The following is a 26,661-nucleotide window of genomic DNA, read 5'->3' as shown; positions in this document are numbered from 1 at the left end:
CAGTCAACATTTTTCCAATTTGTGCTGGTCCTTTATATTTCCAAGAATGGGTGGTCCCAATTGGCATTGCCCCAGTGTTAAATAAGGTAAAGGTGTGTTGAACAGCAAGCCTCAGGAAGATATTACTGTTATACTTACTTGTATGGCTTGTAAAAGCAGGGGTTTTTGCCAGCAGCAACAACAGTAGTAAGTAACTGGAATTGTTCTATTTCAGAGGCTAATGGCAAATGCAAATAAAGACTTCTTTGCTCAGAAAATAGCAGCCTTGTGAGTTAACAGAAAACAGAATAACTGGTAGCTTACCCTCTAAGTAACAAATCTTGTTTAACAACAACTCACATATATGTCTCAGAGGAATCTTCTTGCTACATATTTCTCCCTAGCTCAGTTATGATCTGCAGGAATACTACCTTAGATCTGCTACTCAGAATTGCAACAGCAGCTTAGAGAAAAAAAAAATGCACATTACAGAGAAGAACTAAGTTAGAAGCTCTACTGAATGTGAGCAAATTTGTTTCCTTCAATTTTAAGTGCAACATTTTATAACAACCGCTTTAATCCTGCACCATTGAATAAGCAACAAGGCTTAGCTGCTGATGCACTTTTTCTGTGGCTGACAATCAGTCCCTGAAACTATTGCAAAATAGGTTTTAAAGTAAGTTTTGAAGCCTCCTTCAATCCGAGATCCTTGTTTTAGTGCACAGGAATGGAAAAATCTACCATAAAAATGGAAAAAATGAAGTTATGACTGAAAACTATGGGAAAGGGAATATATTTTTTTCAAGGTGGAAAAACCCCACTATTAGAAGCAGCTCAATCTGCTGTGGAGTTTTAATATGACACCATTATTTGGAAGTAAGGTGAAGGTTTTTCATTTATTGATGTCTACTCTCCTTCCTGCTGGCACAAACTTTTGTGACACTTTCACTCTAAAGTAAAATTCATTTATTTTCTGTAAGATTCCTGTCATAAGACTGTAGTAAACAAATATTTCCATCTGTTTGGGGGGAGAAATGATTAAAGATTTGCCAACAATGGAAGTGAGTATGGATACAACCCAACCCAAAACCAACTCAGTCCAGTCCCCAGACTTAATAGCAATAATCAGAGGGGCAATGGAGAGGGAAAAAAAAAAAAAGAAGACAGAACACAAACTAAAACCTTGGATATAAATGATCCAGAACTGAGGAACAGATGAGCTAAAATATCATTCCAAACTTAGTGACTTGATCTCATCCCAATGTGGACTGAAACGAGGTCCATGACTTCACTGCCTTGCTAAGTGGGAACAGAACTATGCCACAGCCCTGTGTCTGGTTTGAGAATAACAGGATTCATTGTTGCAGTCTCGATAACTTAAATATTAAATACAGATTGAGCTAGTAAATTCAGGGTCTGAGTTCCGAGCAATATGGGAGGTATATGAATCCAACACTGAGTCAGGCCTCAGGCTCTCCTGCTGTTAAGCCAAAGTGGTATGTCCGCCTAGTTTGCATTTCCAAATTCTGTACATAATAGTTCTCCCTCCTCCACATATTACTTGTTCTGAAACACACACATCCCCCCAACGTCTTCCCAGTTTCTGATTCTTTCTTCCTTGGATTGTTTTTTTATTTTTCTCCTGTTGTTTCGTTGTGGTTTTTTAACCTGTTCTGCACTTTGATTTGCACTTTCTTTATGGGCCCTTTAATGCTCATTCTTTTCTTCTTTTTAGTATTTCACTCTTCTTTTACATTGATTGACTGACCACAATTATGTGGGAAATGACTGAAAATATTCGCTAATCTAGCAAACAGCATAAAATGAGTAAGTCCTTATTATCTGAAACATGAATCCCTGCATTTCCTTTTATATTCATGGCAAAAAGGTGGTCAGCGTCATTAGGAATCATCCAGAGATTTTTCCTCTCTGTATCCTATACTCCTCTAACCTCAAAAAGTATGCTAATAATGATAGCAAGAATGGAAAAGGTAAACAGACAGACAATTCTGAGTGAAATTTAAAGCAAAGAAAGCAGGCTCCACACCTTGGACACTGAAGCTCAACTTATAGATACAGGCATTTGTAGAGTGAAGGGGCCTATGTCAAAGTCATTAGAAATAAGGCATGTGATGCTTTCATTACCTTTCCCACGAAAACAGATCTAAGGGTGGAAACAGCAAAATAATTTATTCAGATTTTTATGACTATATTTCAGGAAAAAGCGTTGACAATGATCTTATTCTCATTACCAAGAAGCTATTTTCCAGAAGTTTCTATGCTATGTTACAGAAAAAAAATAATTTTCCAAACGTTTCATCTGAAGTTTTTTGTCCTTAATGCAATGCTCAGGTGTGACTCTACTTTGAAAAGGAAATCCATATGACATTTTATTTTCTCACACTGATTTTTGCATAAATTACCAATTTGCTAGTACAATAGATCTAGAATTTTAAACATCCTGAGCCATCTGTGAGCTTTTTCTTCCCAAATTTTCTCTTGGAGTCAATGAGACTAAGTAAGTCTCATTATTTTTTCTTCTCCTTATCTCTGAAAACATTCTGTGATGTTTTGTTTGCTATAGCATCCACTCACAGATTTTCCTTCTTATTTAGACTTCTAGTAGAGTTTACCTATTAGCTTTAGGGCTTTTAGTTTATTTTGTAAGTCCTATAAACTGAGACGTATTCTAAACAGATGTAGATGGATATGTGTCATATGCATACACATTGCAAAGCTTGTAAGCATGAAAGTGAGATAAACAAGCTCCTCCAAACCTACTCTGATGACCCAAGACCTCTGAGGTATTACCTTTTACTCACAGCTCAAGACAAGTCTATCAGGCACCTGGATTTCCCTGTTGGCCTCAGGGTCTCCCAGCCTCTCCAGTGCTGCGCAATGCAGTTGCACCACAGCAGGATCCTGGGTCTCAGTTCCATCTTAGCATGCCTCTCACAACAGGACTTGCAAAAGGGTTCTCAAAGACACCTTTACAGCAGGCGACCACAGCACCCAAACAATGGAAAATCGCCTCTCAAGGGCACCTTTAAATCAGCTAGATCACCAGTCAGTTTCTGGACCTCTGCTTTCTGCAAAGATGTCTAAAGCACTGAATCACACAAGCTGTTGTTCCATGCACGGCTTATAATGAGCCTGTTTTCACTGTTCATCTGAAAAACTCCAAGATCTCATCTTCTCACGGGCTTTCTACTGCGTTCAAACATTGTTTGTTTGTTGGGTTTCTTTCTTCCCCTTTTCTGAAGAAAATATAAGCAGTACTGTGTTTTTTGTACAATGATTGCTAAAGTCATTTAAAGTGATGTGATGCAACATGTCATCTGCATCTACCAGCTGAAGTTCTAGTGAGCTTAAAATATCAAAGTGGGAGAAGGTTTGGCTATGAATCTAGACAGAATGTAAGGGCTCTGAGAATACCCATACTGGACGTTTCACTGGAAACTGTAAAAAGTACATTCCATACAGCTTCCAAAAAATCCCACAGCCGCTACCAACAGGGAAACTGGGAGGCTTTTCGAAATCAACCTCAAAATTCTTCCGTTGTCTGTCTCCCTGGACATTGTGTTCCAAGATTAGCACTAGAAAACAAACGTTTAAAAAAATATCTTAAATAGCTTGACACAAATAGAATTAATATATAAATTGCTAGCATTCAAGAAGATATTTTTTCAAATAATGTTTTTCACAATGTGCTAGTGCATATGCTCTCATATCAGGGCAATGGATTTATAATTAGGAACAATGAAATTGTGCACTTGCAAATTTGACCTTCAAAAATGCCAGGACATCACAGCTGTAGGAAGGACTCAAGGACAGAGTGTTTTTCAGGGAGAGCCATAATTCCCAAACTAGTCCTTCCTTGCTACAATAGCCAGTAGCTTCCCCTAAGACCAGGATGTAGTGGCACAGCTGCTTCAGCTGAAAAAGAGTGAGGCTGTGTCTAGACTACAGAAACATGCTGTGGCTTCCCCTGACCTGTGTGCCTGGGTTTTCACCCTGTGCAGTCCGGGACAGGAGAGAAATACACTTCTGTGGCTCTCAGGCTGTGTGCAGGCTATCTAGGAGAAACAGTGTGGAGGCAAGATGCCTGTCCCTGGGTCATCCTGAAATATGAACTGCTACTGAGCATACTCTAGCAACTATGTCTTCTCGAAGATTTTGTTCTTATTAGTTATTATTGTCTAAGCTTCCACTGCTAACCTGGACTTTTGCCTTTCTTCTATGTATGCATATATATAATCTATATTATCTAGAATATAAGGAGTGAGAAAGAGATTTATAGGTTTATAGATTTACCCTACTTCATTATAGGCAATGTGCATAATTCTAGTTATTGTTCATGGTAATTGTGTGTACACTGTATTGCACCACAAAGAAAATGTAATTCCTCTTCGGTGATGAAAAAATAGGGCTGGCATACCACAGCCTATGATTTGCTAAATTCTGGAAATCATACAGCTATTGTAACTCCAATAAACACAACCTTTTTCACTGAACAGCCAGCCACATTTAACTTTAGTGCAAATTCATAGAAACTGCATTCTTAAAAAATTCCTGCCATGCTGTTCACAGTATAGAGCAGTAGAAAATTTGCCCAAATAGCTGAAACATGACAACCTATCTGTGTACCTATGCTCAGGAAACCATAAAAAGATCAAAATCAAATCACATTCATCCTGAAAAGAACATATTCCAGACACAAACACTAACAGAGCCACCAAGTCTTCTAATTCAAATAAACTAGCACCTTCTGTAATGTATAAATCACTGGTATGAACACATGTTAAAACAAAATATGGACAAACACACTGCAATCATTTTTTCCAAGTGCAACACTTGGAATCATATAAGTCACTGTGGTTTCCAAGAAGACAAATGGCCTGGAAAATGAAAAATAAATTAGTTCTGTGACTAATTGCAGTCAGAGATTGGAGGTCAGACTTGGTTCTGCAGTTGACCCTGGTGACCAGTAAAAGTCCAACTTGGCTCAGAGTACAACTTTCTGTATTTAAGAGTTGTTTACAGTAGAGAACACTGAAAGTGTACATTAGAAAACTTCCTCTAACAAATCTAAAACACATGCTAGTTCATAGGCAAGTAATAAATGTATAGGGGGCCATGTTGACAGTTTCAAAGCCTTTCCTGCAACTTAAGATTGGAAGCATTATAATAAACATCTCTGCTTTTAAATTTTGCTGCTTGTCCTAAGATGCGTGAGAAATATATATAGCTTCATAAAGGGTTTCATCTCCCCCAATCTTTCTCGTCACACGAGTGAAAATATCATTCAACTTTGAGCATGTTTTGCTCATGTATGAATCTCATGCAATTCTCTTAAGGTCAAAGAGAGTTGCACTAGTGAAATATTTAAGTAAGTCATTTAAGAATCAGGATACTTATTTTTCACACAGAGAACAACATGATATTAATTTAGTGCATTGGCTTAGATTTGTAATGGCTGATATTTTCATTGTGTTCTTCAAAGTATTTCATTCCCTTCAAAAGTGTTAAAACTGTTTATAAAACACATCTGTTTCCTTGCATCATGTAATCAACGAACAGAAACTGTTTATGAAGCACCACACATACAACAGGTTTTAAAATTTCTCAAATCTCCGATGAATATGAAACCCTCTCATCAGAGAAAAGTCAAGCTCTTCATGCACAAGCATTATTATTATTATTGTTATTAGTAGTAGTACTATTTGAATACACCTGTAGCCATTAGAGAGGAAACCATTTCTCAGTGGAAAAATTCATAAAGATCAAATCTTCCACTGATCTCCAAAGTCCTAAGTAAACAGGAGATATGATAGACAGAGGAGTTGACTTGGAGGGAGCAACCTGACTTAAGAGCTTGGGTAGGAGCAGATGCAACTCTGAGAGTTGGCAGAGAGAGAGGAAGATGCAGAGTCACCAACCTTGCATCCTCTCTTGGGTACTAGACTGGATCTGTGCTTGTCTTGATCAGCTGTACTTGCAATTTTAGCTTTCTTGCTACATTTCTAATCTGACCCATTCCATTTTCTTCCTCTACACCTTACCAAACCTCTCTGCACATTGCTGCTACTCCCATGCCAGATGCAGAAGAAAGTAGGGTAATGGCATTTTTCTTAGCCTGCAAAAGGGAAGGCAAGCACAGTAGCTCCCAAGTACTGAGGCACTTCAGAAAATGTTGGAAGTGCTATTTACAAATTGTCCCTATCCCAAACACTGATGTATGATAGTTTGAATGCATGTGCTGGTCTTGCCTCCAGATAATGCTCAAAGTATTGTGGATTCCATTTTAAAGTCAATCATATCACAAAAATAGCCTTCCAGAAACTGTCTCCTCAAGAGCTGGAAGCTGGGATTTTTCCATGACTAATAAATTCCATGTCTGTTTAATCTATTTTAATTACACTGATGTATTCATTTTTCCCCTTCCATTGTTAAGCATGGCGCTACCAGTGCTTAAATTATTACTTCTGTCCTTGTTTGCCTCTAGCTTGGGAATGTCAAGGGCAAGGACCTTTTACTTTCACTGTTTGCCCCTACGGTAAAATAGCTTCTGACCTCCACTGTCTTACCCAGTAAATACACCAGAAGTCATTAAAAAAGAAAGACTTTCAGCATCAAATACATTTATTTCTTGGACACCACCATGGGCAGATGATTCCTCTTTAAATTTCTGACAGTAGCAGCAACTGATAAAGGCCCTATGAAGATTCCTCATACTGCATAAATTAGGAAGCTATCTAAGCAAACATTCAGGGAAATATATGGACACAGAGATCTGGGGGTTTTGTTTCATAGGCAGTGATATGGAAGATGCAGAGGGGCTTTCAGGATACATATAAAACCAGTATCTATGTATCAGAGATGATCCAATCCTTACAAGTCAGAAAAGTTTCTTGCAAGTCATCCAAGTTCTGTTTATTTAGGGAAGCCTGTGAGGGACCTACCAAAGCCCAGTATATTTGTAGCACAAAATATCTGAATTTCAAAGGTATATTCACCCAGCAGCAACATTTGAAGAAATAATGTGAATTTACACACAAGTAGATCTTAAGGTTGTTTGTCAGTTGACAGGCAAATGGTGTGGGTTGGCCACGTCCAAAGAATTTTCAACTTTCACAGCAGCAAGACTAAAGACCCTACTGAATTCTGGATTGTATGACAGAGAGGAGACAGGCAGGAACTGAGAAGGTATTGAAGTGGCATCTTTAAAGTTCTTATCTATGACAGCAGTTGGAGAGGACGTAGAATGGAAACAATCCCCATCTCCACTGCAGTGAATGGGACTCATGTGCCATGGTGGGTGTGTGAATGTCCAGCTTGGCTGATCAAAACACAGGGCTTCAACATACTACCAAAACACCGACACCCCTGTCAGTCCCCAGGCCTCTGTACAGTCCTGCTCTCAGCTCCAGTTCTCCCTGCAACATGCAGAGTAGAGGAGATGGCCATCCCAGCTGAGAACCAAAAAAGCAATTCCCCCACAAACCAAGTCTGCTGTTCACTCACCCCAGGAAGTGTATGGCAGCTAGCTGGCTGTTTTCTTGCACTTGGGACACAGAAACTAAAATGCTTACAGGATATTCAATAAATAGTTGAGCCTTTAGTAGGTCTCAGAAGAAAAATACCTAATAAGAAAGAATTTCTTTTTTTTAATTTTCCTAGGTCCTTCTTGAGTCTCCATTACAAGACTTCATTCTCCTCAGAGAAGTTACCATGTCACTCTTGAAAAATGCTGATTTAGAGTAGGTCTCTCAGCTAACTCAGAGAAACTCTACTACCATGGATTAATAGCTCTCTCAGGTAATTTAAAAAACATACTGCTTTGGATTAAATTAAACCAGAATCTTATTATAATAGTAAGAGAGAATAGAAAAAATAAAGTTTGGCATGCAAATGAAAAAGGCGTAAGGTATCTTAATGTACCCACCATAGGTGACGATATTAAAACACTAAGTTTATCTTCTGGTTTAGGAAAATAATATTCCTGTCATCAGATATTCTCCACTTACATTTTACATTTTATTAATGCTATAAAATACTTTTTGACTAGCGGTTGATGAGACGTGAAAGGAAAACCCCCTACAAAATATGCCACATAAAAAGAGTTCAGCTTAAACAAACACTGTTACTTTTTCCTAGTTATTACAACTAAAATTTCCATTTATAAGTGTCCCCAGAGTATGGGTTTCCAAAATCAATTAATTGTTAATAAAAGCAAGTAATTAAACTACATTGCCAATAAATTGTGCAACATTAATAAAAGCATGGAAAATTACAGAAATAATACAATAGAAGAGAAACGGGTAAGACTATGCATATGAAATATGTGTATTTTCTTCTTTGTAGTGTGAGCTCATCAGAGGTCATAAACTAGGTCCTGGACTCAGGCCAAATTAAAACTTAGATAAGAGAGCCTGGGAGTTACAGGAAGATGTATTTTCCTTTCTTGGTTAATGTCAACCTATTGCCAGAAGTAGAAATACTGTACTGCTGGAAGTACCATATTTCAACTGTCATATAATGTGTATGTAATGCTTGTTTGTGTCATGAAAAATGTCACTTCACCATTCTAACTCAGAATACACATTAGTCCTGCTGTGTTGGTCAGACTCTCTGCAGAGATAAACACATTTTTCCTAGCTAAAATATCTCTCCATATTTCCATAGGCTAGAATCTTCTTATTTGTTTGAATTAAATTTGGAAATTTTTTTTGTTAAAATTATCTGTATACCAATTAAAAAGGCATATGTCCCTCCAAGAAATAAAAAACAATTGACCCTTAAAATATCCCTTTATTTGTAATTCCTTAACCTAAACTAGAAACAAATATTCTTAACACTGCTACATAATCACAAATGTGTTTTATGTGTTTGCTTATCAGTAAGTCCATGTTCTCATTACCACAGCAGTGGATATTACCAGGACAAAAGCCGAGTCAAGAGTCAGTATCATTAAAAGTCAGGAGCTACATTCTAGTTATGGCTTCCTGTGTTATCCGAGCCACTCTCATAAATTCTCCAGACCTTGCCTTTCTGCTCTGTGACACAATGGTCGTGTGGGAAGCTGAGATTTTTAATATGTGTTTGTGACTCACTTGGTACTGCAGAAGATTGTTTAGACCTTAACATATACATGCTAAAGTCTTACAGTCAGCAAAGAATTTAGGCTTGCAGTTAACTTTAAGACTTCCAGCTCGAATTGTCCTATGATGCTATGATCTTGTGCTGAAATCCCACTGAAGCTGGAGGTAAGACTTATCAGCTATAAATGAAAACCATTGGCATTTCACTGTAATCATTGCCTGCGGAAGTTTTCAGTCACAAGCGGCATAAAAGAAAGAACTGGATGAATGGGCAGATGCTGCTGAGAGGTCTGCTGATCTTATCACTGGAGCTTGTCAAAATATAATTTCTGTGAAATGAATAACATTTCAAAAGCTGTCAGTGAGGTTCAGCTGTCAAGTTGGCTTTAGGATTTGCATCACAGCATCAGCAATTGAAGCAGGAATGGAAAGAGTTGAACATAACACTGAAATTCCTGCACTGAGCAAGGACCTGAGTTAAGAAATGCAAAGAAATGTACTTTTAGGCTTCATCTTCCTCAAAACACTATGCATTTAACCTCGCAATCTGCCTACATGTTCTCAGAAATGAACTCTTTCCTGGTGTTAAGCAGTTTAAACCAAATCAGGCTTTCCCTTAAAAAGGAGCTAATTCTCCACTTAGACACAAGGACATCTGAGATGCAGGTCAGTCCACTCCAAACCCTTCCAATTCTCCACTTGGGACGATATTTCAGTGTTGCGTTTCTGCATCATCACCATAAACGGAGCCACCACCGTGCTCCTTCTGGCCCAACTAATTCTTACGCAACATGACAGAAGTAAAACATCTTCACTATGGGAGTCTAAATGCTGTTTTTCGACACAGACTGTGTCTTAAAATATGGAAGGTCCAGGACCAAAATCTGTCTTTCAAGCCAAAGAAGGAATTTTAATGCTTATTGACAATATAATGGATGAGTGTGATAGATGAGTTAGTGTAGCTCCATCTCATGGACTACTACCATGGTGACAGCAGTAACAGTATCTTCAATTCATGTAGTAACATATATACCAACAGATACTACATGCTATTCACTATCTGAAATCTTTCTGCTGAAATGAAAACACTTCTGGGACTTACAGCAATGACAAAACTGAAAAACAGCTCAAAAATATATTGAAAATTAGCTATTTTTATTCTTGCTTTATTTACTCTCTTGTATTTGTTTTTCATTAGAACTGATAAACTACATCTCATCAAAGCCTAGGAAATTAGTGAATTATACAATACATTTTAAACCTATTTTTTCTAAATTACATTATTTCCTATACATAATATGAGTGAAAATAACTGCAACCCTGAATATATAATTCTTTAATAGCACATTAAAGCATGTTGTCTCAAACACAGTCTTCCCAAGCATATTTGCAGGAGGCAGGTATCTCCAATCATAGCCTCTTACTGTAGCCTCATACAGTATTTAAAAGATGGTGATTTTTAAAAACAGAATAGAAAACACCCACTATTCACCCACATATCATTCACGGGACTCAGAAAAATGGACAGTTTTAGGCTGATATTAACTGGCACCTTGAGTCTTGTTATTGAGCACCAGACATTTTGGCACATACGGCCCTGTGTGAAAGAGGCACGTGATTGCACGACCTCTGTGTTTGGAGAGGGACAGCGTCTTCCCATTTCCATCATGCCTGATGGATGTTGTTCAATTTTTTAGTGTTCTTTTCATGGGAAAAATGCTTATTTTGTTTATACTGTGAAACTGTTTTCAACATGGAAACTATTAGTCCAATCGATTCTGGAATTTAGAAACTGAAAAAAAAGGTCACAAATTGAATAGACTATTTGATAATGAGATTAACACTTAAAATCCTGAAACAACTTGATTTGGTTCCCCATACTATAAGTATTGTATGTAACTCATGAAAACAGCTCTTGGAAGCTCCTATGGCTGTGTATGTGTTTAGTCTAATCCTCCTGATAGTGACAATTAGTTTTTTTCAAATAAGAGCTAGTAACCGAAGAGTTAAAAAACTGTATTTCTATTAAGAGATTGATACTATCCAGGTGTTCAGCTATTTCAGAAAAAGGCATTTGAGATATACACTGTGTGCTGTAAATATCACTAGGAGACAGATTAGGCAGTGTTATACAAAGCTTCAGTAAAACACGGGGATAATGAAAAAAACATTGTTAAAGTTCAGTGGAATAAATTGCCAAACACGTGATGTCCACAATGTCAGAGTGTCCATATCACCGGCAGCAGGCTTGTAACATCTCATGCAAAGAAAAAGGCAGTATTAGGTTCTTCTGTCATAGGCACACTAGAAACAGACTAAAAGTTACCCTGATGCTATAAAAGATTTTGTGTTAGTCACATAAGAAGTAGATTTTACTCCTTGAGGGTACAGGGTCTTTACAATATCTTAGTAATTTTATTCAAGTTACAGGACCAATATGTTAACCCTGACTATTATATGACATAATTCTGGTGCAGAAAATAATAGCAATCAGAAGTCTCCAATGGAAGCAAAGTGGTGTATACCCTCTAAAGATCTGGTCTTTGGCATTAAACTCCCTTGCAACGAGTTTGGTTTATATAATATAACCACTAAGCTGTTTAAAAACAAAACAAAACAGAAAAAAACCACCCCTTTTGCTGAACTACTAGGAGAAAACGTAACCTGGGGTTAAAGTGTCCAGCCATTCACAGGTGGGATTGTCTGGGGAGGTGTACGTTCTCACAAGGGAATTTACATACAGCCTAAAGAAGCCACCGCACAACAATTTGGGCAGGAGAGGGGGAGTTTTTAATGAAGCAGTAAAATAACTGCGTCTGTTTGCAGTTATTGGGCTGTTGTGCTTTTTGCTTAGTAGGTCAACACACTGTCATCTTATTAATTTGTGCCTGGGCCTATCACGCAAAGGCCGTTGCTTCACAGATGGTTTCAATCAGAGCAGTCAAACCAGCAAAATAGGACATCCTGGTCAGAATTACTTTCTCAGCCTCATTTTGAACTGTTGCTTTTTCGATCAGTCTTGGCAGATTTCATTATAAGGTATGTATTGTGGAACAGCATTTCATGTGACATAACAGTTTTATGTAAGAAAAGTGCATGTTCAGTCACAGAGTAAACCAGGATACAAAGTACCATTAGTCAAAGAAACAGCTTTAATCAAAAGTCACACATCATGAGACAAAAACAGCTGCTGTACTTTTACTACAGTCTTTTTCTTATTGTTATTTCTTCTAATGATATTCTATAACAAGTACAGTACATTCTCCTGACCTCTCAGAGGCTGAGCTGTGTGACAAACTGTTTTTTCACTTCCCTGGTCAAACTGCACAAAATAGTTCAAAGTAAATCTGAAGCAGCCCGATATATAAAAGTTTTCCTTTAGGCAAACTCCCTCTCTTAGAAAGAAACAAAATAACTTTTATTCTGTGTTTTTAGCTTCAAAATTTTACAAGCAAATTTCAAAACAAAATGTCTTTCCAAAGAGAAACAGTAAAATGTTTCATTTGGAAACCTTTGAAATGAAACATGTAGCACTTACCAAAAAAAAAAAAAAAGAGTAACAAACTTTTAACCAAAATTATTCCCTAACTGTTGCATGAATTCTCAAGTAGTTCCAACTAAAACTGTATCTGTGGTTTCGGTGAATTAAATATTCATGAAAACTTTTCTTCCCAGCTCCTTCTTTTAGTCTCCTGCTCTTTTCCTCTGGCTATTCCAGGCAAAGGATTCTTCTCATCTCAGCAACCCTTAATAGAGATTAATCCTCAATAGATTTCAGCATTTTTATATAATTGTTTGTTTAGACAAAGTCAAACTTTTTCCTGCAAAAACTTAAGACTTCCTTTTGACTAAATAAGAATTGTTACTTGCAATATTTTAATATCATTAAAAAAACAGCTTTTAAATCCTTAGGAAGGCAAGGGCATGTGTGTATACATCAGCCTGAAAAGGAAGCAGGAACACCAAGATGGCTGAAGATAAATAAACTTGTTTCTAGTTCTGTTTGTGCTTAAGTGATATTTTCAGCTGTTGACTAGGTAACTCAATGCTGAATCTTAAAAACTCATAATGAGGACATATTGATAAGACATGTTTTGATCTTGCCATATGATTTTACACCTCTCAAAATATGGTCTTGATACAGTTCTTTTCGAAATTATAACAGACACAGTTTCTACTGTAGTATCCTTACTGAGAACAAGTCACTAAATGAGTGAATTATTCTTTATGGGTATGGATCATGAAATGTACTGAATGCATGATGTTTATTTGTAATTATTTTATGCAAATATAAGAGTGGGGGGAAAGTTTAACCATTTTCTCTTAAATACATGAATTTCACCTTTAAGCACTAAAACTCCCATTGTATTCCTATATATATTCAGTCCTGTGTTGTACCCCAGGCTATATATGTTGTAGTCATCATTCCTCAGTATCTGAGGAAGGACACGGGTGTGCATGGCAGTACTGTTAATACAGGTAACAGGCCATTTAAGAAATTCTGAACCTGTTTGGTTTTCTTGTAGTTCATGTCAACAGGCAATCAAAAGACAACAGCGCGACTGGAGCAGAGGCTGCGTTACTTGTGCTGCCTTGCTCAGTAGCTGCTGTGGATACTGTGGTTATGTAATTGGCATCATCTCCACTTTTAGCTGCTGTGGTTATGTTTAATGATGTTGCCTTCCTTGCTAGCTACTGGGCAGCTTTGGTGCCTTCTTGATTTACTATAAAGAGTTACTGCTTCTGCTGCACTTCTTTGCTGAGCTACTGACAGGATCCTGCTGTTGTCCAAATCTTGGGATTTCTTCTCAGCCAGATGCTTGTTACTGCAGTTTTCCCTCATTTGGAGTTTCAGGATTCAACCTGACATCAGTGCATCATCAGTGCACTGTTGATGGATGCAACTGCTATACAAGTTTTATGTGGGACAAATGGTATTTAGGAGTTTCAAAGGTACATACAGGAATTATTCCCCCCTGGGTTTTTTTTTTTTTTTTTGGTATTTCATCACGGAATAAGCACTCTCTAATTCCTTTTGGTTTCTCTAAAGTCAATGGAGTTCTACTATAACTATTTCTGGTTACAGTAGAAACCAAGCTTTCTGCTGTAACTTGTTTAACCCAAAACCTTCTGAATATTCAGCTCTATAGACTGGAGCTTTCACACAGATTTAAGAAGCTGTTTCTTCTTTTTCGGTTGTTCTGCAGCAATGCTGCCAGATAGTCAATGGCCACATGTGGGTGAAGAGGGTGATGCAAGGAACCAAGACATGGCTTGAGAAAGTCACCTTTCTAGGACCTGAGTTATGACAGGTTGTAATTCTCTAGTTACTCACTCAGAGTTAGACCATTTTTCCTTGTAGTTACTGAGAGAAAAGAGAACAAGGGTGGACAGATTGGAGGCAATCACACATTAATGTTTTTCAAAAGCAGAACTTTCTGACAGAGTGATGGTCACACAATTACATAGTTTCCCCACTTAGTAGATAATTTCCCTATTTTGTCTTTCATTTCATGTTAGAAACTTATACCTCATAAAAGAGACTGCATCTGTGCTTCATTAAACTGTAAATTCAGGGGAGGGGGGAGGGAAAGAGGAAAAATCTGAAGTGTTTCTCCAAACTTCTCTGGATTCTTCCAGTGGGACTGGCAAATGCAGAAGGTGTAAGACAGAAATTAAAGATTAACAAATAATGTCTCAAAGAAGAGACAAATGAACACATGAATTATAAGATATACTGTAAAACACTGCTACAGTCCAGCATTACTCCTAAATTTTTGCTTTAGAACGCATGGTTTTCATTTAAAAAATAAAAACTCTTTTATTAAATGTGTGAATCGGGTTTAAAACCACATAAAAATAACAACGAAAAAATATGAGGACTGTTAATTAATAATCTAACTGTTCCTATTACTCCTGGACCATACCACACTCTAAGTATTCTCTCCTTCTTAGTTCAGTCCTCCATCATGAGACTCTCTTCCAGAGACACACTGTTTACCCCTTCGATTTCATTTGTTCTCTTCTGTTCGGTTCCGTCGCACGGCATACTACTCCTCTGACTTTAGATTCTGACAAATGTTCCATGCCACATAGCTTTGCATGTCCTCCACCAGGATTCATATTTGCCAAATGTCCTTTTTTCCCTCACAGTTAGTTCTTGGCCCAATTTTCTCAGCAGCTGCAGCACCAGCTAGTACTGCTTCTGTCTCTGCTTGCTCATTATGCACTTACTTTTTTCCATGTTCCCCTTGTGCTTCTCATTTTTTAAATTTAATGTGGGGTTTATGAAATCACTAACACCACAAGTCTTAGCACTTTCTTAATATTTTCTGCTGAGAACAAGAATTGTAGTTTGTTTTTACAAAATGTAACCATGATTAATATGTTTAAAATTGACCAGTTGCCTCCTTTTAATAATGTTTTCCAAATGCCCATGTCACTAACTGTCCAGTTCTAAAATAAGAAATATAATGCTTAAAAAAAACCAACCAAACAAAAAAACAACAAAAAAAAAAACACAAAAACAAAACAAACCAAAAAAAACCCACAAAAAAACCCCACCTGATGTCAGCTGTAAAATAATGAGTGCGTTTTTATTTACAATTTCAGAGAAAATCACAGGACAAGTATATCTGTGACTTCTTCAGGTTATTTGAGAAATTGACTGTGATGAGCAAGTACTGTCTGTCATCTGGATATATTAGCAGAAGAGCTTCTTACGAGGTTCTCCACTACTGTGGAGCAATAGACAAAAAGCAGTACCTTCTGACTGTACTATTGGCAGTGTCTCTGCCTCATAAATTCACTGTTAGTTCTTCTCCCACAGGAAGAACAAATTTTATTTTTTGTATATGGGAAATGGTAGGTGCCTGATATGTCCTATTCAACATGCAGAACAGTTGCCAGTGTACGTGATCCAACACGTCACTGTCCAACAACCAACTAGAATGCAACCTTATCTTGTGCGAATAAAATTAGACAAAAGCATTTATGCAGAAGTCAGTTGGACTACAATGTACAAATAAAAATTAATCTGAACAGTAAATAGGAGTGAAAGATGCAACCAGATTATAGGTATATTAATTTCATCCTCAAAAGCAACATGTCATTTTGACTTCTCCACTTCAGCCATGAAGCTCAGCAGACATTATTTTTAATAAAGAGCCTTAGCTCTCCCCATGAATTAACAACCTTCTCTTGTCAGAGGGCATAACTCCATCAGACATCTATCACCCATCCTGGATACTTGCTCAACCAAATGCAACACTCTGGGAATACCGGCCACAGAGAGTCTCATTTAAAAGGTACTCACCAGCTACAGTCTCTAAGATGTTTGTGTCGCTCCCTGGAATTTCAGCTCTAGTAGCTCAAGTGTCTGAAGGTGATTTCTCCTCTCCAACCCAAAGAACAAGAAAAGAAGCAGAAGAAAGAAAGGCACACCCAAAGTTGGAGTACTGTTAACTCGCTGTCAGACACTAGCCTGGGCATCTCTGACGCAAGAGTTTTCCAGATTATCACAAAAGCGTGTGAAGATCTCAATGCCTAGAGACATAAGGGATGAAAAAGAGTAAGTAAGTACTCAAACGTGAGGTTAGACATGTGTGCCACTGTCTTTTTTAAAAAATACTCTTTTATCTCTGTAATCCCTTAACAGCATTGTACCCATGTGCTCCTGCACACCAGTGACAGTGAAGGTCACACTAAGCTCCAGTCAGGGAAGAAGCTGGTGAAAAGCTGGTTCGGCTATGCCAGCAGCAAACTGTTATCACTGTAGTTACGTACAGGCAAGGCATCCCTCTCCAGAAGCAGGGTTAACGAGATGCTAAAGGCAGCTTTGCAGGTGGCTCTTAAACTCTGCTGCCTGATGCATTCTTGACAAAGCCTAAACTTGGGCCCAAGCTTCAGCTAAGAGGAGTATAAAAATACCACACTGTTTCTTATGCTCTTTTTAAATATGAAGTACTAGTCACTATGAGGCTTTGCTAGTTTGACTTTTGCTCTGATCTACTGCAACAGTTCTTATGAACTGTAAGCAAGAAGAAAAATCTGGTCCAGTGAATCCACAGCTTTTAGCCGTCTGACTTTAAACAGGAGTACAGAGCAGAGTTATTGTTTTCATTAACTCCAGCAACAAGCTGGCCTTCTGGGTCCAATCTAAAGCTGCTATGAAAAGAATTAATTATTTTACCAAGCTCTCAGTTTTGAGGAATGAAGATTACATAATTCCAGCCTGGCCTCCTTAATTAATTTAATACAGGAATGTTACTTGTCCACAGTCTGTCTCCTATTGTCCAATAATGTTACACAAACTAAAAAATAATCAGCAAAAATAAAAGCTTATGTTTATTATCTAATTACCAAGAAAAACTGGGTGGTGAAGTTTGGACTTTTCCCATGTTAAGCTACATTGGCACCCAGAAGTTAATCTAGATATTGATTTAGGCTAGTGAGTTGTTCAGTATTTCCCTTTGCTGGCGCCAGAAGGCAGAGGACAGGAGGGCACTGTGCCTCCTATCTGCAGACCCTGCCAGCCGGAGGAGGTTCCTTAAGGCTGGTGAAAGGACTCCCAGAGAGCTCCTGCTGGTGCTCCGGGGAAAACCTCCTGCGAGCATGTTGCCAGGGCGCTCAGTACAGCTTGGTCAGCAGTATGGCCACAGAGAGCTGCTCCAGCAGGCAAATGGATAGTCTCCAGCACGATCCTGCCCAAACCATCGAGATGCTTAAATGCACACCGGCCTCTCCATCTGCACTGCGGCATATAGCTAATGCCTTCAGAGCCAGCGGATCCTTCCCACCCTCAGCGGGATTTAGATGAGGCCCTTTAGTCCAGTAGCAGCCCCTGAGATTCAAGCCATTGCCTTTTGCTATGGGGAGGAAGATTTAAACTTGGGCATAAAGCTGAGCACTGTGAACGGGGTCCCTTTCGGCACCTAGGAAGTACCTCTTGCCTGCTGCGTGGGCATTTGCACAGAGCTCTTGGCCACGATCTGCTCCAGAGCTGCTCAGAGGGACAATCTCAGCACCGCTGACCCACCCACCGGGCAGAAACCACAGCACGACCCGAGCAAACATTCTTTCCCCCAAACAAGGTTATCGGGAAAACATGGACATTTCTGGGCAGTTTATTTTCTTGATTTGCAGATTGCTCAATAAGAAAACATTTCTGATCCTACACAATCCGTGTTCCAAAAAAACTGAGCAGGGAAAAGAAGTATGGAAATAATGGCATAAAAACTTTTAGGCTACTAAGCCTCCAAAACAAATTCAAAACATATGTATTTTTTAAAGTAATTTTTTTCTACAAATTGGACTACATTCAATCACTGCTTAATTTTTGCCAAACCAGAAAATAATATGCCAAATACAGAGCTTTGATGAATGCGCAGGTGATGTCATTTCAAAATGTCCGGGTACATGTAAGAGAGGAAAACAATTTATGATTTCACCTCTGAATGAGAACAGTCTGCTGTTTATTCAGACTTGATGCTTGAAAACAACACTAATCTGGACTACAGAAAATGAGATAATTTTATTTATTTCAACAAAAGAGCTGTTTATACATAAACAAAGCTGTAACAATTTTTCCTTTCATACTGAATGTGAAATATGAAAATATCTTGGTAGTAACCCCCCAAAATTATGTTTCTTGAGCCATTGCAACATTCTGCTCTTTGCTGGCTTCGTAGATTTATCTTCCATACATGACCTCCATATTTACGTTGAAGTTCCCATGTATAGAGCAGAATGTCAAAATGGAAATGAGATCAACAGAACTTAGAGTAGCATTTTGTCCTCAGGAAAATGAAAAAGGTGTGAACGAGACAAGAAGATGCCTGACTTTCTGTTGCCTAGGTGATCGTCAGTTCCAGCTTTCTTCCTTTTTGGTCAACATATGGTGGAGCGTATGAAAACTCTGTGTTCCTGAATGGCTGTAACTTGCATGAACAGTAACTTGATGGACGTGGACTCCACCACTGTTTTCTCCACTGAGTAGGCAGGACATAGTGTGGTTGTTAGGAAGGGTCATCCAGCCGCACCATGCCTAACCTCTAGGTATGCCATCTTCCAAATGAACAGGAGGAGGGTAGTTTGCTCTGCCATGTTTTTCTGAGGTGTTCCCTTTATCAGCCACAATCTAGTTTTTCATTACTGAAAGGGAAATCTTAAAACATGAGGTAGGTGGTGTCATTTAATGAAAATAGCATAGCCAGAAATTAACTCCCAATTGTTTTCTCAACCTTGAGCAGTGTTACCTGCCCATGTGTCCAAGCACAACAACCAGAGTCGTCTATATTTCCTCTCACTGAACTCATATGTATCTAGATTTAATGATGTCTATATTTTCATATTCAGTAACTGAACAGGCTCCCTCTGTTTCACCATGGGGTGTTGGACCTTCACCTTCTTCCACCATTCCTAGTGTGCCTCCATTCCTCTCCCCACAGCAGCTCTGCCTTTGTGGACTATTTGCCAGATTTCCTCCCCACATATTTTCAAGGCAACCCTAAATGTAGTCTGCTCACTGCTTCCAGGTCCCTTCTTGGGAGCATATGATATCTTGGAGAGCGTGCAATATTCTTTGTGCTTATTTTATCTTCTCAGCTACTTCTGTTTATACAAAATTAAGCTCAAGTGTATCCCCTGTGAGTTTTTCCATACAAGGAATGCATATGCTTACTTCTTTCTGCCCATATTGTCGCATTTGGCTGTATGCCAGCTGTCTGAGAACCGTAACACTAGGAAGATATCTCAGGTTAGCAAATCTTGGCATCTGAAACTACTGTCACCATATTTATATCTTTATCTTCTTTAATGTGATTATGTAAGAAGACAAGGGAGAAAAACCTAAGAATGCCCATACTCCAGACTGAGCAGAGACAATATTGGTAATCTTGGTGTGCTGGAATTTAACAGTTTTGAGTGGGTTCAAGAATATACCAGATACTTGAGAAAGCAGATACTGAGAGACCACTTTAAGAATACCCTCCCACTAGCTTTTCTAGGATAATTTCTTTAAACAGTGAAAGGAATCCTAGATAACAGGATTGAAAGAGAGGTTATTTTGTCTATTGCTATATGTATCAGCTATACATAAACTGTACTTAAACCAAGAAGGACGTGTACGATTCTGTAAGCTCATGGCAAACATTAAATCTGATAAATTTCTGTCCGAGGCTTTCACCCAAGGGCTCACCTGTTGATAGGCCCAAAGTGTGTATATCTGAGTTTTAAGAGCCCAGAGCTTGTTTGGTCTAACACTGCTTGAATACAGTGATCTAGATCTGTCAGTTTACATAGCAGTTCACCCAGGCATTCCCTGACAAAAGGTCTAAAGACAGTTAATTTTTCTTCCTCATTTTGAGGGGAAGGAGGGGAATGAAGAGGTTCATGATGGGGAGACGAAAGGAGATTTAATTTTGCACTACAAGGGAACGGATGACCAGCTGGATACCTCTATGTTTGCAATTGTGCATCTAGCAATTTAGAAAAAATTTAATTTTCATAGCACAGCACCACAGCAGCTGGGATCCTGTTTACAGAATTAACCACCCTAAAAGGTGACATCAGACAGCTGTTTCTGCCTGAAGAAACACTTGCTACCATCTTGTCATTTTTGTCAGACAAAATGACTAAGTAAAACAAATCAAGAAAATAACCAGCCTTAAACTAAACAAACAGCTCAGCACTGCACCCCAGACACTGCCTCCAGCAGACTGTCAAGAAGAAAAACATATACAACCAGAGCTACTTGGCTAAGAAAGTTGTGCTGCCAGGCTTGAAGGTTCAGCCCTACAAAACCTACTCTGCCTGCACGGTGGGGTGGAGCAGCAGAGAGGGACCTTCAGAACACTGGGTTGAAGAGACGAGGTAAGAGTGTGAAAATAGACCAAGTGCTGCTCTATGTTCTAGCTAAAATGTAAGATTAGTGTTACAGCAACTCAAATCACCTGTGAACAAGAAAGATTTTGCATCATGTATACCTCCTCAGAGACAGGAGCTGCTATAAGAACAGAGCACAGTACATAAAAGGCTGAGATGGCTGCTGTGAAGTTGCCATTAAAAAGCCAGGAGGCACAGAAAATGAAAGACTGCAGTGCAGTCAAGGAGGAGTTGTTTCTCCTGTAGGACCAGAACATCAATCAATCAATCAATCAATCAACACCACTTTAGGTATGTTTCCATTATTAATTACTGTCAATAATTCCATTGTAAAAAATATGTGAATTGTTGATGCCACATATTTTGCTCATTAAGTAATGCCCATTCTCACAGTCCTGAAGTTACACTGTGCAGAACTCAGTGGGTTAGGCTGTGTGATTTATATAATTTTACCGTCATCATTCCTTTGATTGCACAATCCTCAAATGAATGAAGATTTTTCAAAATGGATTTGCATATACTTCCTATATGACTCATGGGTAAATCCACCTCACAGTGATGGACTCCTCCAAGGATAGTTATTCAAATAAAGTTTACTCATAAAATGCTTGCAATATAGAGAGAAAAGGGAATAAGCCAGAGTGAAATTTGCACCTTTGAGTCAAATAAATATTTATAAGCCACATTCACCTGGCCACATCTCCATTTCAGCTAAAGGCTTCCATGCTCTCCTAGTGCCAACAAGTCCTTTCTGCAGTTCTCCAAGTACTTCTCCTGTTTATTTTGCATACGGTTTCTGTCTCTTTCAGAATGAATAAAGCCTGCTCAGTTTTATCCTGTTGGCCAGTCCCACTCTCTAGAGCTTGTTTATATCCTAAATAGTGTGTTATTGTGATGGAAGTTTCTCCTGTTCTCCTTCAGGAGAATCTCTGTAGACATTTCTGGATAGATTTTCAACATAATGCATAACTTCTGCATTGAAACCAGTCTTGTTAAAGCTGTCACAAAGCAACTTTAATGAAAAATGATATAAATCAAATCTAAACAGGAATAAAACTCCTTTCTAGACAACTTGATTCAAAAATCACTATATGAGGTTTCTCTCAAAACCGGAGGACAAACTGTGCTTTAAAATGTCAGTGTACTTAAATTTGAATGATGGAGAAGTTTGGGGTAACATCTGAGCTCTACTGTCCTAGTGTAGCTACTCAGAGCTTCTGTAGATTGTGGTTAAATGTAAAGGCAAGTTGACAAAGGCACAAGAGTCTGGTACATACAGTGGCAGCTGTTGTGGAGGAAAGATAAAGGGAATTCCTACCTCTGTGCAACTGCTGTGTTGCAACACTCATCGGCCTCTGAAGCAAATCAGTCTGTAGCCAAGAAAAAATATTTTCCTGATTTGTTACTTTTGTTGTGTTTGTCTTTCCTATCTCATTTAAAATTTTTGCTTTTAAAAACAAACTTGTAAATATTTATGAAACAAATCATACTAAACAGCAAAGAAGATTAGAGAAATGCTTCAGTACTAAAACAAAGTGTTTCACATAGCCTGATTGTGTAATTGAATTTTATACTAGAAGTGAGATATGTAAATACAAAAGGTGAAATGTGACCCAGTTTTACAAGGTCATATCTCAAACAGTACAGATGAAATCCAAATGAAGTTCTAGTTGCTATGTTTACTGTAGTGAAACTAAATTTCATAAATATATTAGCACCTGGAGATATTTGGTGATTTCTGAATAACAATGTTAAAAAATTCATAAATCAAAATATTTGAGTGTGGACAAAAGGTATATATTTGGCTTTGGGGGACTTTTGCTACTGAGATTTATTTTGTTTGATCATTCATAACACCTACTTCTTTTCACATAAACACATGTAAAACTTGTGTTAGCTATTAAGAAAAAACAGTGCTCTTTTTTGTTTCTTAATGGTTTATCAATACTAAAGTAATAACAAAAACCATAAGAAACAAGGCTGCACCACATTTGTAGGTAATTAAGCTGTGGTTTATTTCTGTATAAACCACATTTGCAATTTATTGAAAAGCAATGTGGTTTATAAACAAAAATTACTTACATCGTATTCTGTCATAAAAATACTATCATAATACCAGAACAAAGGCGTGCAGACCACTTTGCTCATTGAAAATGCGTTGACATTAGAAGTATATCATTTCTAGAGAGCTGTAAGATAAATAGAAAACAGGAAGAGATTCTCCTGTGCAAAGCACTTAACAGCTAAAGAGATTAAATATTTTACATTAAAAAGATGCAGTGTTCCTTGTGATAAATCACATCAGATGTTATCACAGATAAATCATCTTCAGGAGGACAATAAAAGGATAGAGAAGGCAATGAAATCGTAATTTGTAGAACATCCAGGTTAGTGTAACAGGACGTCTAAATGGTTCCCTGCTTATGGAAATAGCAAAAAAAAGGGGACGGGCACAGGTCACCTGCCTGTGCAGAGGATGTCCAGCAGCCACTCAACAAAGATAAGAACAAAGACAAGCTGAATAGGAAACTAGGGATAAAAACCTCTCAAGTCTAGTACAACAACCACTCCAGATTGCAGATCCTAACCTTTTCCAGAAATTCAGTCTAATTACTTTTGTTGGTTCTTCTCAGAGAAAAATTATCCCTGTGTCACCTTGTTCATCCTAAAAATTATTTATTTCCTAGACTTACACAGCTATTGGTTGAGGTATCTCAAATCAAATAAAATCATGAAGGTCAATAGAATAGATTCAGATTGACTTGAAAGACTCCAAGTCTGTGATACCAGCAGAGGTACAATACTATCCTGACACTGTTGTTGTTGCTGCTGCTGTTGCTGTTGCTACTGTTATAGACTCAGATGAAATGATACTTCATCATCATTCACAAGGCCATCCTCTGGTTCGATGCCGTTTGCAGCTGGCTAACAAGGCTGTTGTGATCATGTAAGCAAAACTTAAAATGAAATAAAAATTAAATTGCAATGAAATGCTAATGCCAAGGAAGGCAGTCCCAAAAGAAAGTGTGAATGAACTGGACAAAGGAGAAGTAATGACAACCCAAGAACAAACTCAAATTTTCTTTCCTGCCCTGAGGCTTTCTTGTCTGAATGGGAGCTCTACATTTGGGTCCTTTTGACGGTCTTTTACTAAAATTTACTTGCTTGTCTGATGTCACCTTCTAAGTAGAAGGCTATGGACCTAAACAAGTGCTAAAATCCCACCTCTCAGGTGGGATTAACACAGATGCAAGATAGTTGGTTCAGAATGCAGTTTTCTCAGGAGTCAATGGGGTTGAAGGGTTAGGAGAAATGTATGGTGCAGCCCCTAAAGAAGTGGCAAAATTTCTGGAAGAATCTAGCTGTCCCTGCAGACTGAGAGGAAATTGTTGTAATGAGGCTCCAGACTTACTCATGTCCTCATGATATGAAAGTCTACATCTTTTTCCTCAGCTGCAACATGGGAGTAGTCACATATTTGTTGTATTTCATCGGACTTTTGGGAGGGAATTAGTTTAGGTCACTTTTCAGAACACTCAGTATCTATTAAGTCTGCTCCCACCAGCAGGTATTAATTACTTTTTTATTTTGTAAATAATTTGTAGAGTTCTCCTTCAGCTGCATTTAAGGTTTTCCAAAGAAAGGAGCCTGTTAGTAGCTTCAGAAATGTCTAACTAAGCCTCCAGTTATTTGTGTCTGTCAACTTCTCCAAGTTGGAAATGGAAGAGTTGCGTTAAACATCCCTAGTAACTTTCCAACATGTGACTCAAAGCAATTCCTCTGTCTTTGATTAGTTAGAAGTACATCTGCAAAGTTGAGTTTACAATACACCACATAATCTCAAATGCAGATCTTACTCTGTCATCTGGACCATACGTGTTAGTGTCAACAACAGCAATAAACAATACAAGACACAGCTCACATAAACATTTCAGAAATCATAAGCTTAATCATTGTTCAGAAGTTGGACCAAACTATGACTAACCTCTTCATCACTACAAGCCCTCGGCTTACTGGCTTTGAAATATATCCAGAAGAAAGTGTATCCAAAACCTGAACCTAGAGATGAAAGGGAATTCATGTGGCATAACAATGATGTGAACAGTAATAAACAACTTTAAATGTTGGTCAACTATGAAACTGAAGTTGTGTTGAATTGCACGCCTTGCTGAATGGCAATATCCACTAGCACTGAGAACACTATTGGTCTTACAGGATAAGATAACCTCTTAATTCATTTTTTTAGATACTTCTTTTCCAATTCATTGAAGCCTAGTGGACTGTCTGTGCTGCTGTCCATCTAATCTTTCGCTTTCCAAAAGGATCCTGGCAACAGCATTGGTGGGTAAAATTGATTAAGAGTTGAACTTGGGGAAAAAACAAAACAACAAAAAAAAAAGCCTGAAGCAATGATCAGTGGAAAACATTTAGAGAAAGTAGAGCCTAGAAAATGCCTGTAAATCTGTTCTATACACACAAATGTGAGGTTTTCACGCAGAAGTGCCATTGTGACTCGGGACAGCATGAGTCAGAATCAGAGCACTTCCAAGGCCAGGTGGATTCTCAACGTGTTCCTACTTGTGCCACCTCTGCCCATTCTAGGATTTCCAAGCATGAAAACCTGGATTCATTGAAAAGGGAAAAATCCTGGCATGTTCTCTGGTCTGACAGCAGTCTAGACATGTACTTTGATTATTCTTAGGGTTTTGGTAAAAACAGGAAGTAAGAAGATGTTCCACTGTTTTAGATAATAAACTGAACTAGTGCAAATTGTTTTCTCCTTATTTCCATACACAGACATTAGGTCAGAAATGAGTAAACTCTGATATTTCAGGTCCAGCCTGTACGAGACTGAAAAGGTTCTCACATGGTATTTTAGACAAAGCCCATGCCACGCAGGTATTTCTGTAGCCTCATTCCTCAGTCAGAAGTGTGACAGTCAGCAAAGATCTGTAGCCTATTAGCACCATGTATAACACTGCATGTACTCGAAACAATCACCTACTAGAAATAGCTGTCCGTATTTGGAAAGGAAGAGAGGAAACAACTCTTATGAAAGAGAGAAAGTAAAGAAACCTTTTTCAGACACTGGATATTAGTAAGCATCCCCATTTCTTCCTTTGGGAGTGAAATAAAGGTCATTGATTCAGGGAAGCTAGGAGTTATTGCTGGTAGAGAAAATTCTGCCTGGTTTTCCTTCAGAAAGTAGCAAGTATGAATTATCTAAAATCACTCCCATAAGAATGTCTGTTTGTAATCTATGATCTGAGTCCTAAAATTCAGTCCTAGAAGACCTTGTTAGTGTAAGGAAGGAAAGGTAGCCCTCAATTATTTTGTTATCCAATCCCTGAACCAGTGAGGGTCAGAATGCCCTCCAAAATCCCTTAGATAGGCTGATATTTTGCACCAGTATCCAGGCACTGCTAGATGACCACATTTTCTACACATAATTTCTTAACACAAGTCTCTCACTACTTTGAGAGCCGCTAAATAGAAAAAAAACAAAAAAAACCCTAGAGCTATGTTGACTTAGATTTCAGTAATCATGATTTGATAGCCTAACAGAAAGTCGTTGTGCACGCGTGCTATATTTAAGACATTCCTTCCACAGTCTGTTCTGCCCAATACTCTTGTTATGCACCTATCTAAACCTTCAGTTAGACTCACACTTATCAAAGATTTGTTATTTTAAGGAGCT

This window comes from Caloenas nicobarica, chromosome Z (genome assembly GCF_036013445.1).
Source record: "Caloenas nicobarica isolate bCalNic1 chromosome Z, bCalNic1.hap1, whole genome shotgun sequence".
NCBI lineage: Eukaryota > Metazoa > Chordata > Aves > Columbiformes > Columbidae > Caloenas > Caloenas nicobarica.
Note: the sequence above shows the minus strand (reverse complement) of the source record.